Source organism: Ahaetulla prasina, chromosome 7, assembly GCF_028640845.1.
Source record: "Ahaetulla prasina isolate Xishuangbanna chromosome 7, ASM2864084v1, whole genome shotgun sequence".
NCBI lineage: Eukaryota > Metazoa > Chordata > Lepidosauria > Squamata > Colubridae > Ahaetulla > Ahaetulla prasina.
The window spans coordinates 79,813,469-79,826,781 of NC_080545.1; positions in this window are offsets into that span (position 1 = coordinate 79,813,469).

Consider the following 13,313-nt stretch of genomic DNA (forward strand, 5'->3'; position numbering starts at 1 on the left):
TCACCATGGAAGAACTTTCGTGCTTCTAACACTGAAGTAATAGTAGTAGTGGCAGGATTCTGCTAAGAGGGGAGTTCATTCTTTGGGTGGTCATCCTTCTTACTATGGGAAGCAGCAGTAAATTTATTAAAAAGGCAACTGAAATTTTTTTAATAAAATAAAATGACATCTCACCCTGCTCTGCCACTCAAAACTGATGAATGGCTGGTTTTCCTGCCAGTAGATGATGCTGAATGAGACTGTGCCCACAAATCATTGTTGTCAACTCACAAAGCATCCCTGGCCTGCTCTTGAGTTGCCATAGGCAAGGGGGGCGGGATGGGAAACTGACGAAACAGCACGGCAGCCAAAGACAGATGCACTTTCCAGACTTATCTCTCTCAAGGTTGTCTCCCAGAGTTACCCACAGCAGCTGGAGGGGAGTGGTCTCTACAACCCGCGAAATTGCTCCATTGGTGAATGTGATTGATGACACACCCTGGGAAGGGGAGGGGGGAAAGGGTCATGATTGGGGCATAAATTACGTGGGGTTAAAGCTGGCTTCACCTGGGAATGTGCCAACATGAAGCTCCTAATAAATAACTGGATTTATTTTGAAGCTTGGCTTGATGCTCATGATTTATTTAGGGCAGTGGTAGTCAACCTGGTCCCTACCACCCACTAGTGGGCATTCCAGCTTTCATGGTGGGCAGTAGGAGTTTTGTCCGATACTGAAGCACTTTCCTTTTTTTTTTTTTAATTTAACTGACTTTTTAAAAAAATTTCATAACAATATTTAAAAACGTTTTCATTAGGTTTTCATAAAATTCCCCATGACAATTTAAATTTCTGAAAATATACTATTTGCCCATGCATAAGTTTAGTTCACGTTACGTAAGTGAAACTAAATGGAGCTATAGTGCGACTGCAAACAAAAGAGCCTCGTCCCAGAATAGCTCACGCATCTCCCCCCACACCACCCAGCTGTAACAGGCAAGCAGAGCTGGTAGCCAGCACCCCCCCCCCAACCCAATCCACGATGCGCGAGAAGCATGCGCAGACAATGATACATGGCGCATTACTGTGGAACCGGTGGGCGGTTAGAAAATTTTACTACTAACAGAGATACAAAAGTGGGCGGTAGCTATAACAGGTTGACTACCCCTGAATTAGGGCATCCATCGGAACCCTGACAGCTGTTTTGAAAGCAACCCACGTTAGATTTCAGGGGGCAAAAACCCTACCTTTCTCCATGATGAGATCCAGTAAAAGAATAGGATAGCACTTTTTATATCAAAGTATTTTCCTCCCTCCACAAGGGTGGAGAAAACCTATTTTATGACTGTCAAAAAGAAGCCAGACTGATGTGGGTAACAATCTTCTCTAATTGTGTGTCCTTTGTCAATATACATCATGTCTTCCATTCCTCATTATTGAAATGTTTGATATATGGATTAATTATGTTTAGAATCATTCACATAAGCAAGTGAAATATTTGATGGTACCACTATCATGTGAGAGACCTGAGGCCCACTCCCCAAAACTTGATAATGATAATTTAAAAAAAAAATATGCGGGTGAAAATCTTTGCTGAAAAGCAAAATTAGCTTCAAACACACCACAGCGAGCAATTTTTTTAAAAAAACGGAGGTTGAATTTCCTTTTGTCTGGCGTACAAAACTGCATACTTTGTTGGCATTTAACGAAAATAACAACACAGAAAAATAAAAATAAAGACAAGGAGAAGAACGAACAGGAAAGAACACAGCTTGATTTAATGATCCCGGGGTGAGTTTGTGATGCTAGCACAAAAGAGGGAGAAAAAAAAATTACTATATCTGTAATCTTTGGCTCCACTGTAAAGGCAACCAATTTGTTTGGAAGTTACAGAGAGACAATAAATAAGATGCCCTGTGAAGCCAGATTCAATTTTCAGGGAAGAGTTTACCCTTTAAGCCAATTAAGCGGAGATGGAAAGAGAAAAAAAAAACCCTGATATGCATATCAAAAGAAAATGTTAAACTTGAAATTATTTCTTCGGCTCTATTCCTCTCGAGGGAGCATTTGCATCTCCACTGAAATTAAAGAGTAGATGTTCTGTAAGTGATCTTCTCCCCCAATCTCCACAGCCCCATTAATTATATATCATAATCACTTACTTAAAGTCCAAGAGCCCCAGAGAGCAGTGAATGCTATTTCCAATGAGAATACCCATGTTGACTTTGCAAGCACATCATCGCTGATAAAAGATTTATCTTATTTTCTGCGAGGCTATTTATTTTTATCCTTCAAGTAGTAACAGTTTTTATTTATATTAACAAATTAGCATATTATGGTGATTAGTGTCACTCATTGCAGAAGCCCAGGGACAAGAAAGCTAAGACTGTGTTATTCCCTTTTTAATTTCAAATACCCCATGTTAACATCGAAATAAAGGAAATGTGGTTGCCTGTCTGTTAAGGACATCTTCACCTCTTCACCTGCAGAAGCTCAGGTGAGGCTCTTGTCAAGGTCTGGCAAGATCTGACAATCTTGACTTTATACCTGACAGAAAAGCTGGTCTTACAAGTACTCACTCATGCTGTGAGTGAGTACGTGTAAGAGTACTCACTCACACCTATACTGACTTTGAGAGGTTTTTTTTTAAATAAATGTTTAGTTTATTTTATAACATATAAAGACTCCATTTTTAGTTAAACAATGTGCTATCTGGGTACAAATGTTTTTTAGGAAATAATAATCAAAGTGTTTACAACAATATTCATTACATTGGTATTAGTTCTATAATAATAACAATAATAATAATATTTGCTTATCCATTTTAACAAACCTCCCTTGTATCATTAGTCCTTTTCTTTTATCTATCTTTTATTAGCTAGCCATTGATAAAATAAGTCCTGTGTCAAAAGGTATTCAGTTTCTTCCTTTTCCTTAATTGTAAGTATTAGTCTATCCATTTCTGCACATTCTAATATATTTTTAATCACATTTTCATCTGTAGGGATTTCTTCACTTTTCCATTGTTGTGCAAATACAACTCTAGCTGCAGTTAATACATGTACAATCAAATTTGTATTCCCCTTGTTATACTTATCCGGTAAAATGCCCAACAAAAATATTTCTGGTTTTAAATCTACATGTTGCTTTTTTGTTTTTTCCAACCGTGTGTGTATTTTTGTCCTTTTTTTTTGCTTTTGGGCATGTCCACCACATATGATAATATGAACCAGGTATCTGATGACATTTCCAACATTTAGCGGACATGTCCTTAAACATCTTTGCCCACCTTGTGGGTGAAAAATGCCATCTGTAAAACATTTTATAAAGATTTTCTTTATATGCAGTTGACATCGTTAATTTATAATTCCTATCCAACTGACTTTGAGAGGTTTAAGTGGCATATCAGCTTATTAATTTCTGAGCACCCTTGGAAAACTCATAAAAAAGTAGGACAAATATATTTTTACATGACTCATAATTAAAATCTGGAATTTAGCCCTATCAGTTGAGGGACCAGCTACTAATTTCAATGGTTAAAAAGGACTGAATGTATTCATAGAGCTGTGATGGCAAACACACGTGCCATAGGTGGCACGCAACACCCTCTCTGTGGGCACATGAGCTGTCACCCCAGTTCGTCTTTGCCTCACATGCTCGCGCACCTCCTACTGGCCAACTGGTCTTCGGGTCTCTGCCACACATGCACTGAGGGCAGGGCATGTGCAGGAGGCCATGTGTGCATGCACGGGGGAGGGGCACATGCAGAGAGCCCTCTCATGCACATGCATGGCATTTTGGGGGTTTGGGCGCGCTTTGGGCACTCAGTCCAGAAAAGGTTAGCCATCACTGTCATAGAGAATTGATCTATGTTGCTGCTACTTAATCTTCTGGCTGAAAGACAATATCACTAACAATGGAAGAAAACTGTCACCTTCCTATTTTTGCTTGTCAGCTTCTGTGTGCTACAGAATGCTGGAGTTAATGGACTTTTGGCCTGATTTATCAGGGCTCTTCGTATGTTCTCAAGATGTTTATAAACCACTAAATAATCAAACTTTAACAGAGGTCTTCTAGTTGCCTCCTTTGAAGGTTGGCAATCAGGCAAGACTTTCCATGCCCAGAGAGGCACTGAGCTTTGTATACCTTCCTAAAATATCTGGTCTGTATTCTCTGGTTGATTTAATTGACCAGGATAAAGCTAAATTGGGCAATATTAATATTTATGGAAGGGTTGTAGACCAGTGATGGGTTTCAATTTTTTTTACTACCAGTTCTATGAATGTGGCTTGGTGGGTGTGGCTTGGTGGGCATGGCAGGGGAAGGATACTGTAAAATCTCCATTCCTTCCCCAATCAGGGGAAGGTTAGTGCAAAATCCCCATTTTCTCCCGATCAGCTGGGACTTGGTTCTCTGAACTACTCAAAATTTCCGCTACCGGTTTTCCAGAACTGGTCAGAACCTGCTGAAACTCACCTCTGTTGTAGACTAAAGAAAATAAAGAGACAGGTGTTATTTTATTTCTCCTGATGCCTCAGAAGTCTTCTGATAGTCCCCCCACCCCCCTCTAATAATATTTAATAATGCAAAAATGCCTTAAAACTGAGAATTTTCTTGGCTGATTTCTGGGGGGGGGGGAAATTGTTCAGCATCACAATTTCATGAATGCAGGTGCCATTAGCAACTGGGGCCAGGAGAGAGAAAAAGATTTCCATAGCTCAGCATTAGTGTTCTTGGCATATCGAAAGTGTCTGATTCAATCAGGTATATACCCAGTCAAGATGAAAATCAAGTCAATGAAAAGATCCTTTAGAAAGGCCAGCTGGCTGAGGCCAACTTCATCTAACATTCCACGTTGCCCAGGTGCCAAAATTTGCACACTGTGCAAAGTGGTGTCACATAAATTCCACCGAATGAAAAGTCAGTGCCTGTCAAAAAGCTAGCTAGTATATTTTAATCTCAGTCATCCCATCAATATCACCAGTGCTAAAGATGCTAGGCATTGTAGTTGTGCAACATATAGAAAAGCAGAGATTTCCAATCTCTGCAATATACAATATTAGCACCCAGATATACCAGCGGCCTGTCAGAACAAGTTAGTTGCTAGTTATCAGGAATTCTTGCAGTCTAAAACTAACTCACCTTTCTGCCTTCTAACTAATGTGATGCAATACAGAGTATTCCTGGGATATTGTTGATGAATTAACTCTCCCTCTCTTACCTAGGTCTTTTCCATTCATGCCAAATCAGCTCTTCCATCTGAAAATAAGTCTTGGATAATAGATCTTTTTAGGACCAACTGATTTAGCATTAAAAGGCAGGACCGTTAGATTGCAGTGTCCATCACTGTCACCTAAACTTTCTCGAATAGATTAAATCCTGAAGGAAAGAGAGATTAGCCTTTTCTCTGCACAATAGTCAGATTCACTAAATGTTTTCAGAAGTTTTTTCCCCACAGCTACTGGACCCTGTGAAGCAACATTAAATGCTTTGACAAGATGTCCTGTGTGTACAGTATTAGTTTGCAGAGCAACATATAAAACACAACAATTCTCACAGGTTTAACTATCATCTTTGAGTTTCTTCTAGCAGAATGAGTTTTGAATCCAAACTTCCATCAAAATAAAAGATGCTTCACCAAATTTCAGAGAAAAACAACCCGGCAGCTAAAATGCCACTTTCCTTGCGAGCTAATATTACCTCCCCTCCTCACATCATTAGCGGGATGATTGTATAAGAGCACTCTTCCCATTTGAATCACCCCTTAGTATTTCCTGGTAGACTCAGTACACCAGGGGTGATAATGATAAGCTGTGATGTCAGCTGCTGCATGATGATGACATCAATGGACTAATCATAAGTTGTGCTTGAATAAAAGGGGCAATAGGAACTATTTATACACAGGTGAATGCATCCCCATAACTGGCACTGGTGAGCAAAAATAATTAAGCCAGCAATATGAAATTTAAACTCAAATTAGTTCAATATACAGGTGAGACTAATGAGAAAAATATTGAGTTGATTTAGGGTGATCTACCAAGCAGCAAATCTTCAGCATTATAGTAACTAATAATACAGTCCTCAAACTACATATGAGTATATGATTAGACTGAATCATTTTTGGTGTATTTTCCATCGTACTTTTATGACAAGGAGCGATAGCATCAGGGGTGGGCTGCTGGGGGTTAGCAAGGGTTCGGGAGAACCTCTAGCTAAGATTCTGTGCAGTTCAGAGAACCCCCAAATCCCACTCCTGGCTGGCCGTGCTCACCCTGCCCCTCCCCTCCCAGGAGTCCCCATGCAGCCCGTTTTGGATTCAGGTAGGTGCAGGGCATGTGTGGAGGCTCAGGAAGGGCAAAAAACAGGCCTACCAGAAGTTCAGGAAGGCCGGAAACAGGCCCGTTTCCAGTCTTCAGAGGACGTCTGGAGCCTGGAGAGGTGGTTTTCCCCTCCCAGAGGCTCGAGGAAAACCTCCAGTGCCCAGGGAGGGCAAAAATACAGCTCCCTGCTGTGGTGCAGGAGGCTGTCTAGGCCACGCCCATCATGGCCACACCCACCCAGCAACCGGGCAGAGAACCCCTTGCTAAAAAATTTCAAGCCCACCCCTGGATAGCATGCTTTAGAGTGGGCATGGGACTGGTATTAGTAGTTCTCTTTCAAAAGAGGCACTTTCCTGGAATTAAGGAATTAAGCCCTGTGCAAATCCAGGAAGAGATCCAGGTTCTTGAAGATTAAGCTCCCATGCTTGCCCCAAAACACCATTTTGACTTGAAGTGCAACGTATTTCTAATTTTAATGCATAATTGCTTTTTGACCTTTTGGCTAAAAGCAACTGTAGTATCATCCTAAATGTATTATGACTCAGGAATGTCATCATGCATGCAGAGAGGTATAAAATCCAAAGTATAACTGTGTCCCAATGATGTCACTGGGTCCCAATGATGCACATTAGTCTAAGAAATAGTCTAAGAAGTACATATCAGGACGGTGCAGACTGAATCCCTCAAATACTATTGCTTACAGTAGATTGTTGCTGCAATTGTTAAGTCATTCATTTGCTTCCAGCTCTTTGCGACTCAGTGGACACTATTTTGCCAGGATTGTTTGGCAGCAATTACTTCATGGAGTTCTTGTAAACTCACGCATATATCATAGTCATAGTATTTAGCCCCTCTAGTCTGCTATCAGCCCTGTATTTCAATTTGCTTTATTTTTTTCCTTTTATACCTCAGGATCTTCTCCAATAACTTTTGCCCTTCTCCTTATTTATTTATTATTTATTTATTAATCGAATTTGTATACCGCCCTTCTCCTGAAGGACTCAGGGCGGTTCACAGCCAATTTAAAAACACAATATAATACAGTTTAAAAACAATATAAAATTTATATAATTTATGGCCGAAATACTAAAAACTAACAATAAAATAAAACTACAACCCCATTAAAACAACATTTTTTAAGCTAGCCCTGTTCGATGGAATAAAAGAGTCTTTAGCTCGCGGCGGAAAGTCTGGAGGTCGGGGAGTTGTTGAAGCCCCGGAGGCAACTCATTCCAGAGGGCAGGAGCCCCCACAGAGAAGGCCCTCCCCCTAAGGGCCGCCAGTCGACATTGTTTAACTGACGGTACCCCAAGGAAGCCCTCCCTGTGGGAGCACATAAGTCAATGGGAGGCTGTTGGTGGCAGTAGGAGGTCCCGTAAGTAGCCCGGTCCTAAGCCATGGAGCGCTTTAAAGGTGGTAACCAACACCTTGAATTGCACCCGAAAAACCACCGGAAGCCAGTGCAGGCCGCACAGGAGAGGTGTCACATGGGAGCCACGAGGCGCTCCCTCTATCATCTGCGCGGCTGCATTCTGGACCAGTTGGAGTTTCTAGGTGCTCTTCAAGGGGAGCCCCATGTAGAGAGCATTGCAGTAGTCCAGGCGGGATGTAACGAGGGCATGGGTGACTGTGCAAAGTAACTGCACTTTTCAGAGAATCTGGTTCTAATTTAGTGGAAGTCTCTTAGTATATATCATTGGTTTGGATATTTTCCCTGCACAGTTGTGTATATTTCTCCAATCTCTCCTTTGTATCTTTCTTTCCAGTAGATTTTTTTTGCCTTGACTTTTTAGTTTGACCATCTCTGAATAAATGTACCCATTGAAACCAGATAACCATCTCATTCAAAGTTGCCAGGCTGTTGTGTTATCTCAGTGGGTCAGTCACATCCTTAATTTTTCTTTAGTTCATCCAACAATGGGCCTAAAGACTCACACCTCCAGTCCACTCTTACATTGCTTAACAGGCTTTTGATTTCTGCCCTGGCTGGTTGATGTATATTCCGTTTGCTTCCCTCCCCCTCCCCATGATACCATCAACCTTACCCTTCTATATAAAACAAATAACTTTATCTTACATAATAGGCAGAGAAGTACTATGTTTCAAACAGTGCTAGTATTCAGCTGGTTCGGACCACTTCGGACAACTTTTGGAGGGAAAATACTTGTTACTGATTGGCTGGTGCCTCAGCCAGAATAGTATATAAGAAGAGCTTCTCCTAGGGTTCATTTGCTGGGTTCACCCCATACAACAAAGAGCTGTTGTTACACAAGACCTGTCTCCTGCCTCCTCAATCACCCGATCTAAGAGGTAGTAGCAACCTGCCCCGCCCACCCGCTCCAGATCTATGCTGTCCTATTTAGCCACATTTTTTAAGCCACGTGCATATGTGCAAGCTTTCATGCGCACTCACATTTTCGGTGCATGATGAACCGGTGGTAAAATTATGCGAAACCTACCTCTGGTTTCAAAGAATACTACTTTCTCATTTATATGAACTTCAACCATCAATTCTTTGTAGCCACAGAATTTCTATGGACTTCAATGGGTTTCTTTTGTTTTAATCATTGTAGCATCCAAGCGACAATGCTACAATAAAATATGAGGATAGGGTGGAAGGTGAAAGGATTAAATGAAGGAACGTGGCAGGGGAATGAAGGCAGCTACTGTTATGTCCTCGGAGTTACGACCCGAGGAACCTTTGCCTGTTGCTGGCCGCATCTGATTGGTCCAGGCGCGGCTAGCCCAAAAAGCGGGAAACCGGTTGCCTTCTGATTGGTCCTTCAGCCTTGACAGCTAACTATTTAAGCTGCTGTCAAGGCAAGGAATGTTGTTGTTCTAAGGAGCACGTTAGCTCTAATAGTTATTCTTGAGTATTGACTTGCTAATAAAGTTTGTTACTGCTTTAACCCCGGACTTCATTATTGTTCGCTAAGATAGAACAGCTACATGTACAGACTTGTGGGAAAGCAAAGGAAAAGAATGGAGAATCCCATGGAGGGAACCATCTTCTAAAAGAAAATGTCAGGCCCAGTAGAGATGGCTACGCAGAAACCAGGCAACAAGTTTTGCCTTCCTGCATGGATGGGAATAACAATAAGCAGAGAAATGGCCAGTCAGAATCTACAGTGACTGCAGTCCACATTAAGCCCCAATCTGAAAATGTGGCCCTGTTGCCAAACTACTCCAACCCCGATTGGAATTTTAAGATAGCTTTAAGAACAAAAGGAAGCATATAACAACTAAATAGATTAGGTTGCAGTCCAGTGCAGACCAGTGCAGAACGGTCCTAGTTGAGACTGAAATCAGAAGAGCCTTATTCATTAGGAAGGAAAAATATTTTCTTTATATGGACAGCTAACATCAAAAACATCATTAAAAAAGGACAACAAAGAATGTTCTTTCTGCGCCAACTCAGTAAGCTCAAACTGCCCAAGGAGCTGCTGATCCAATTCTACAGAGGAATTATTGAGTCTGTCATTTGCACCTCTATAACTGTCTGGTTCGGTTCTGCAACCCAACAAGAAAAACACAGACTTCAGAGGATAATTAGAACTGCAGAAAAAATAATTGCTACCAACTTGCCTTCCATTGAGGACCTGTATACTGCACGAATCAAGAAGAGGGCCGTGAAAATATTTGCAGATCCCTCGCATCCTGGACATAAACTGTTTCAACTCCTACCCTCAAAACGACGCTATAGAGCACTGCACACCAGAACAACTAGACACAAGAACAGTTTTTTCCAAAGGCCATCACTCTGCTAAACAAATAATTCCCTCAACACTGTCAGACTATTTACTGAATCTGCACTACTATTAATCGTTTCATAGTTCCCATCACCAATCTCTTTCCACTTATGACTGTATGACTGTAACTTGTTGCTGGCAATCCTTATGATTTATATTGATATATTGATCATCAATTGTGTTGTAAATGTTGTACCTTGATGAACGTATCTTTTCTTTTATGTACACTGAGAGCATATGCACCAAGACAAATTCCTTGTGTGTCCAATCACACTTGGCCAATAAAATTCTATTCTATTCTATTCTATATAGCAAATGGATTTGCAAATAAAACATACCTTTTGAGCCTGTTCATCAATTCAATTATTAGAGAATTTCACTTCCCATTTTAATTACTATATTGGATAATACTCGCTAAAAGTTTTTAGAAAATTGCTGAAAGGTCAAATAAGACAACAACAACAACAAAGAATTTAATAGTAGCTTCTATTAAAGATTTGTAAAGCTAGAATAGATTTAAACTGCTTTCAGAAGTAAACACAGCAGGAATCAGCCCATGGAGATGTTTTTTAAAAAGTGTTTTCCCAATGTAATTAGAATTACTGCATTTCCAACCCAAACTATGGAACTGAAAATATAGTCTTAAAACTTAAAAGACTTACTCCTTTTGTAACATTTTTTTTAAATATACATCAATATCAATACATGAACAGTGTGGCATCTGGGTGTCATTCATTTTGATACAAATAACAATAATAATGTTTATCATATTAATCAAACTTATATTAGTATTAATATGCATATTTGTATTAAGATGTAATCCTTCATTATTTAGTTGTTTACTGTTTCAATGTGCTATTCTAATTCCAATCACAGTATTATTTGAGCATGCATAGTAATACCCTCCTCCAACCACTAGTCTTCCCATCTAGTTATTACTTTTATTCTGTTATATAAAAATGTGTATAATAATATTCCCTCTATCTCTTATTTCTACTTCCATTCTAACTTTCAGACAGGCTTCAGTCAGTCCACCATTATATTAAAAGACCTTTCCTTTTGATCCATCATCTCTTGCCCATTTTAATGCTTCAATTCTTATTTATTATTTTCTCTCTTGGATCTTTGTCTCTATCAATCTCTACATATTTACTATTCAGTCTATATATTTCTCCCATCTCTCCCATTTTATATTACCAGGCCTCCAGAATATCTGCCCAAACTCCTATTTCTCCTGTGTCCCTTTTGAAAATATCATCCTGTTTATCCCAATCCATTTTTAAATCTCTTAAAAATTTCCTTGCTTTATTTCATCAGTCATTTTTATCTTTATTATCTTCTCCTTCTTATCTTCTTGCTTTATTTGCTTTATTTGTCTGTTCTATCCTTTCCTCAATTCTTTCTGTTATCTCCTCGCTTTCCTGGACATAATGATCTTTATTCATTGTCCCTTGTTAAATGCTTTCTATTTTCCCATCTGTGCCATGCATTAGGTTCTTTATCTCTCTAGAGTTCTTTGTCATAATGTCATTAATGTTTTGAAACATCAGTGCCATTTCTTCCAAAAAATCCACTCATTTCCCTCTGATGAAGCATCTCATCTTGTCCCACTCTTGCTCAATAGTCCAAAAACCACATATACAGGCCTAATATTGCTCCTCAGAGAGTTCAGTAGTCATTGTTCTTTATATCCCACAGTTAATTAGTCACTTCCTTTTAAGTAGTCCAGAAAGCTTTCCAAGTGTCTCCTTGAATCCACTTTATAAGTTTAGTTATATGTCTTAACCTTCAAAGGTTGCTTTAATTAGATTTCTTCCTTGGTCTCATAGTTGAGCCTCCAATGGACATAGAATGGATCAATATAAAACAATAATTATCACTACAGATTTCCAGATAGATGTTGTTTATTCCTCTTATCAGAAATTTTCCTAGGCTTGTCGGGGTTTGTTATATTTTCCATCCAACAGTAGGTGGTGATCTCAGCTTAGGTTTCAATGTTGTCTCAATTCTAACTGGTATTTAATCCAATGTTAATTCAATTTATAGAAGCAAAGTCAGTTATTTAAGTAAAAAGTTTCAGCATTTTAAAATGCCTTTCCAAAACAGCACCTACCCAGGTTAGAAGTCCAATTTTCTATATTTTATCTTATTTTTTAAAAATTGCTTTTCTTTCCTAAGTTCATTTCTTTCAGGTCTGAGATTTTTATCTGAATAATTGTTTGCCACTTTAACAAATAGTACTAAGAGTCTCTTTCCGAATATTTTTTCCTTTTAGGGTTAAATTTTAGGTAGCAAAAGAATCATCTCACCAGGTTCTGATCACTGTTTATTTACACAGCTCCTGCACTTTCTTTGTTGCCTTGGCTGTCCCAGGTTCATGGCAGCCATAATGGCTGCCTCTTCTCATCAAAAATAAGAGGGAAGAACCCTGAATCAAGCAGGAGAGTTGTGATTCCCCCAAAGCATGCAGGGGTGCTCACCACCCCTATAGAGTAGCTTTAGCTCCTTTTGGAGCCCTCCAACAGGGAAAATTCAGCGCAGGAGCGTGGCGATCCACTCCTTGTGGCCAAACTTGCCGTGACGTTAGCTGGAACTCCTTTTGTAGTATTTATTTATCTATTTCCCCCTTTATTATTTTTTATCAACAACTCAATACAGTAAACATACCTAATACTCCTTCTTAACTACTAGATAGATTTTCTTTAATAAATATTAAAAGTCTGATACCCTTGCCCATAATCTTACCCCTATACTACAACTGTACATATTCCTTTTCATATTCACATCTGTTTTGTGAATTAAAATTAAGGTGGGTCATAGTTTTTTTTTTGTTTGTTTACATTTATACCCCGCCCTTCTCCGAAGACTCAGGGCGGCTTACAATGTATAAGGCAATAGTCTCATTCTATTTGTATATATTTTTTTACAAAGTCAACTTATTGCCCCCCCAACAATCTGGGTCCTCATTTTACCTACCTTATAAAGGGTGGAAGGCTGAGTCAACCTTGGGCCAGGCTCGAACCTGCAGTAATTGCAGGCTCTGTGTTCTAATAACAGGCTTCTCTACTGCCTGAGCTATCCTGGCCCCAATCAATCAAATTTTGTCTGTATCACCATTAGTTTGGCATAAATGATGTTAGGTCTCTTGTCTGAACGTTTTTGGATTTGGCTTGGATGCTCACAGTTTTCAGGGTTTCATAGTAGAAAGCATAATGCAATGTCTCAAAACTATAGCACTCAAACACATAAATTAAAAGTGTGGATCCAG